This window comes from Pelmatolapia mariae, linkage group LG16_19 (genome assembly GCF_036321145.2).
Source record: "Pelmatolapia mariae isolate MD_Pm_ZW linkage group LG16_19, Pm_UMD_F_2, whole genome shotgun sequence".
Taxonomy (NCBI): domain Eukaryota; kingdom Metazoa; phylum Chordata; class Actinopteri; order Cichliformes; family Cichlidae; genus Pelmatolapia; species Pelmatolapia mariae.
This window is the reverse complement of record NC_086241.1, coordinates 7,000,262-7,006,261: the sequence shown is the minus strand read 5'-3', so window position 1 is coordinate 7,006,261 and position 6,000 is coordinate 7,000,262.

Sequence of the window (6,000 nt, the reverse complement as noted above, 5' to 3'; positions counted from 1 at the left end):
TTCTATGAAGCTTTGAGTATTTTGGATTAGTAGTACTGCTGTGTTTGTTGCATCATATTGCTGTAATTGTTTATATGCTTTATATATTCTGGGGTAAGTTGATCTATAGTGTTACATCATATTCTATAAGGATGTTATGTGTTTGTTTACTTTCTGCCCAGTTTGACCCATTTAGCAGAAGTCAGCCTGTTTAAGGCTCTGATATCTATTCTGTATGACTTACAGCAGTTATGACATGGTCTGATTTTCTCACCCAATAAAGGAATATTCAATATATCAGTCTACTCTTCATTTTATCAGAAACAGTTATCACAGCTCGTACATTTTCTTTTTATAAATATATGTAAGCAATGAGCCAAATTTAGTAATGCCAACATAATGAAGGAACAACATTTGTCTCTTATATATGATACACCTATATATGCACTGTCAAAGATACTTGTCTTTGAGTGAAGATTTAAGGTGATAAGACATATAAATAATTGCAACTTGAATCTGTACTGAGGCTCAGTATTTGACACAGAGTTCATGTTCACTGCTGTAATAGCTAATAATGATTAATATAATAACTATAATGTTGGCCATATTATATTTACATTACCAAAGTGATATGACTTTAGTCTCATGAACAACATTAGCTAAATGTTATTTACTAACTAATCTTAAATGACTGTTCAGTACAGAAATGAAGCCCAAAAATCATGTTTTACTGTCCTGTGGTCTCAGCCTCAGATACTTATCAAATCACACAAAGCTCATGTAGAAACAAACAAACAAATGAACAAAATATGTTCTCCTTCATTTCTGTCAAACAAAGTTGTATGACACGTTTCCAGCGGTTAGTATCATGGTTGCTAGGCAACCTGGGAAGCGCATTTGCAAATCGAGCTCAACACTCCCCCTAGCGTCCTGGAGCACTTCCGTTGTGTTTTGGAGTTTGCATGTGTTTTATATTTTGCATGTGTTTTGGAGTTTGCATGTGTTTTGGAGTTTGCAAGTGTTTTGGAGTTTGCAAGTGTTTTGGAGTTTGCATGTGTTTTGGAGTTTGCACGTGCTTTGTCTCTAGGGGCCACCGTACAAACTTGACCCAGACAACAAAGTAAAGCTATTTTTCACGGAACCCGACATATTAGCCAGAGGTCCCTTTACTACGGTTCGGAGCCGCGGACCTTCAGTAATAGTAATAAATCACACAGCAATAGTACATTCATGTAGTTGTAAAAAGCATGATAATATATTAAGTAATCCAAAGTATTCAGAATACGTTACTCTCATTGAGTAACGTAACGGAATACGTTACAAAATACATTTTGGGGCATGTATTCTGTAATCTGTAGTGGAATACATTTTAAAAGTAACCTTCCCAACACTGATAGCAAAACCCTGCTTTCTGGTGCCGATGTGCTGTTTCTGTCTTTGCAGAGGATGTGGCAGTAAAATGTGTCATATTAAAGGTGTTAATAATTTTACATTGAATTTTGTCACACTTAAGGGTTGTGATGTGATGTCATTACTCATTTTTAACGTTTTCAAATGTTTTAATTATTATAGCAAATAAATGACCATCATATAATCAGATCCTGGTTGATAATCTCCTGATGTGTTGCACCATTATTCTTCATCTGTGGCTCTGACCACATGTGCTGATGAGATTGAGGAAATAATATTTCATAAAAGCCTTTAAAGTTGCCAAAGGAGTAACACCAGTGACAAAAAGGCGGTGCATGTGATAGATGTAAAAAGGAAGAAAAATAAAATAAATTTAAAAATATCTTGGCATCCCAAAATTGGACATTTCTGTAGAATAACCAGTCTTCTTAAATTGGTGCCATACGAGTATCTGCAAAAAATCTCAGATGAGTTTGAATCTCAGTGACCTCAGAGGGCAAGCTTTCTGAAAGTCTTGCGAATGCAATAACTTGAGAACAAAGTGACAAAGGATTTTAAAATTGATATCATAGATTTATCTATTAGGAGGTTGAGCACTGGTGGCTGCCAGTATTTTTCTGCATGATAAATGCTGTTGTACTAAAAGAAAGAAATCTGTCCGCATGACTCTTTGAGCTATAGATCTAAGAAATATTTACAGATAAATTACAGAAAGGTTTCCAGTAGCTCATTGCTCAGAATATCCTGTAAAATATCAATTTCTGTGTGAACCCATTGTAAAAACACACACACACACACACACACACACACACACACACACACACACACACACACACACACACACACACACACACACAAAAGAAACAAAAAACAGGAAGATTTCTGTAATTTAATTAGTTAATTGCTTTGGTCTAGCATGAATGACCATGGTGGACATCTTTATTAGCAGGAAAACCTTTAAAGCTACAAAACTTATTAAACAACTAAACTTGTTAAAATAAATGTAAAAATTTAATCTAAAAATGTATGCCCTCTTTCACATTTATAAACCCATCCCGTGGCTTAGAGTCTTTACTGAGCTAATTCTGGACCCCGGGCCTTATGTTTGACAACCCTAATATTAACTGATCTAAGTGTGTTCTGCTCTGAAACTCAGTACTATGAGGAGCAAAATTAGTAAATGTTCCTTTTTCTTCTCAAAACGTCCAACCTTTGACCTGCATAAAACAGCAGAGTAAGAACACATTAGCATGTAGTAGGTTGTTTTGTAGTCCATTTTTTAAGAATTGTAGTTTCAGCATGGCAGACATCTAGCATCTCATTAAGGAGTCAAGTTTAAATGCAGGCACAGCCTTTCTCTTTCCTAAGTACTTCTCAAGTGTCCTTCACACTTTTCCTTGACCTCATGACATTTTCCATCAGAATCAAGGAAAAGTGGTTAGGAAAAGGAAGTCAGAGAATTATTTTTGGACTATTTGAATGTACCCAGAGTAACAGAAACTTAAAAACACGACACTGCCAAATTAGAAAATCACCGTCCTTTAACATGAATATTTGATTTAACCATGCCAGCTGATTCTGAGGCTGTTCTTTCATTTAACTGTGTGATTGTTTTAGGAAAAAGCTGTTGGTTTTCCCTGCGATTGGCCTGAGCTGGAACTATGAAACAAACAGACTGGATTTAAAATCCTGTCCATGTGACTGCAGCATTTGTGGCTTAGTCGAGTCTGTTTGTCATTTTGAGCAGGTTCCCAGCTTAGGTCCACACTTCTTCAGCACGTTACTTTTGAAACAGGAACACGTGAGAAATATTTTGTGTTAGTGTCTCATTGCTCGGTTACCACATCTGTCAAGGGCGGTCCATTAGATCCAGAGTGGGGGGAATGTGGAGCTGTAAACCGTGGAGCCTGGTGCCAGCAGAGAAACTTAAAATATTGGACATTCCCGCAGCTCAGGAAGTATCAAGGTTCTTGTAACCTTGCACAGTTTGAGCTGTCAGAGTGAATGTCCCGGCGTCTTCCTCTTTTTTGACATAATGACTTCCTCTTGATGCACAGCAACCAGTTTAATAACATTTCCCAAAGACACAAAAGTCTCATATTTCACAGGCAAATTGGGTTCATTTTGGACTTTTTGTTTTCTTGTGCTCTTAAGATGCTGACCACACTCTGCATGCACGCCGAGGGATCTTTTTTCCTGATCCGATGGCCGGTCATCTTTGATTAGTGTTGCTGTTTTAAAAGGCTCGGTGCATAATGGCTCCCAGTGTGCCATCAGTCATGTTAGGATACTCGGAAGCTGCCATAAAGAGAAACTAGAGCTGCAGCACACTTGGCTAAACTTACTGCTGATGCCTCGAATTTAGTGAAGTACAAGAAGTGGATGAATTTGAACTCATTTTTACTGATTCTGTTTATGGACAGAGTTTCTGGGTGCAGCAGAGGAAATGCAGTCCTGCTGGCTCCATCGAGCGATGACCTTCAGCTTGTACTGTGGCGTTTGAAATGGCTCGGGTGCCAAAACTTGCAGTTCTTCTGAGATTCACTTGAGGCTCCAGCAGTGATTCAGTCCCCATAGACTCTAATGTTATGATAAACATGTTTACAGCCTGATACAAAGAACAAATTTGAGATTTTGGGGTAGTTTTCCTGTTTGATAACTCTATAGTGGATGAAATTTACTGCTGCTAGTCTGAAGACGAGGGGCTCGATGAACGATCCAACCACAAACCTGGAGGAGGAAACATGTGAGATGAAGGTCTGAGTATCTCTGCTTAGACTGTCGCCCCTGTAACCCACACATGGACTAATGGCTTTTAAAATTTCTCCTCTTGAAGTTTGGACCCATTTTTCAGCATTTCGACAGCTTGAACAGCTGCCTGTTATGTCTCTCCCTCTCACACTGGAGAGGTTTCACTTTAATTATCTACCTGGACGTCTCATTTCTGTGTAAAAACCTCCTTGGGTCGTCGCTGTAAATCTTCTCATTCCTTAAAATGTAACTTAAATGACCGTCAGCTAATTCGAAGTTCGACCAAAGGAGGGATTCATAGCATTTAATTGTGTCTTAATGTGCAATTATCCAAGTTCCAATTAAGCAGATTAGCGCAGTAAATCACAAACAGCCTCTCGATGCGCCACAGACACAGATTATAACGGGTTGATCGCACCGAGCCTAAGTGAAACTGCTGGAGTTTAGACCAAGGATTGAAGCCTCCCTCCTCTGAGACCCGGAAACGGTGACAAAGCATGACCCGCCTTTGCTGCAGATCAGCAGTTTGCCCTCATCTGGGTTTGTTCTGCACTGAAATCCTCTTACTCCCCGTGCGGCTCTGTGCTCTCGGTGGACAGGTTGATACGAGGGCTGTTGTAGTTCACCCACGTTTCAGCTAAATGTGAAATATTAGCCCACCATGTACGGCGCTCGGGAGACTGATTCATCTGTAGGATTTGTAAAAGAAAATCCAGCGTTACCCCCCAGAGTTCTACAGACAGGCTTATTTGTCTTTGAAAAGCATCTGAAAGCTGCTTCGCCTGACCAATACTGAACCGGAAAGCTCCTCTGTTTACAGTTTTACAGTCTTTTCACAAAAACTGGAGCTCACATGTTTAATCATCCAGGGTTTGTTCCCATCTTATGACACGTGACTAACAGCAGGAGTTTGTAGGAGCTCAGACAACTTACAGACCACTTTAAAAGTTCATGTATGATTGTACCAAACTTCAGATTAGTGGTGTCAAACACGTGGCCCGATGGTGCCATTTTATCATAGTTTGAATGAAGCTTTCCACAAACTGTACCTGTGACCTCCGACCTCTGATCCAGTGTTTGTGGATCATTTGCTGGGTCAAAGTCTGAAATGGAGCTAAAACTTTTGGCGAAGTGATTCCTATAACTCACGAGATGAATAAATCTGAGTAGGGACTCTGGAGGTCAAAGCACTAAATCTGTGACACTTTATCGCCTCATTTCTGTTTAATAATGAGCCATAAATATGAGACTGTTGTTATTAGGAGCCATCAGAGGGATTTAAGGCAGCTGGAAGAGTGAAAAACTTTAATTATTTATGTCAGTAAGCTGATGAATGAGACTGAACACAGGTCAGAAAATATCCACATACTACTAGTACTACTACTACTACTACTACTACTGTGAGTACTACTAACAATGAGAAGAAGTTGGTGAAGCAGAACTTTATTCCAGAGGTGGAAGAGGAGGGAGAGTTGAAGAATATGAAGATGATGAGAAGTTTGCGAAGAAGAAAAAGGAGGAGTAGGAGACTGAGAAGGAGAAGTAGAAGGAGACAGGAGCTAAGAAGGAGACAAGAGATGACTAGGAAAGGGAGGAGGAGGAGAAGTGGCTGGTGAAGAACTTTGATCCAGAAGAGGAAAAGAAGAATTAGGTGGAGAAGAAGAAGGTCAACGAGGAGGAAGCTAAGAAAACTGAGAATCAGAAGGAGGAGAAAGGACGAAGAGATGAACTAAAAGATAAAAAAGGAGGAGGAGGAGAAGAGAACAGAGAATTGAGACGAGAAGAGGAGGGGGAATGAAGATGAGGAGGAGAAACGGAAGAAGTGGAGGAGGAGGTGAATACTTGGAAAAGAAGGAAAGG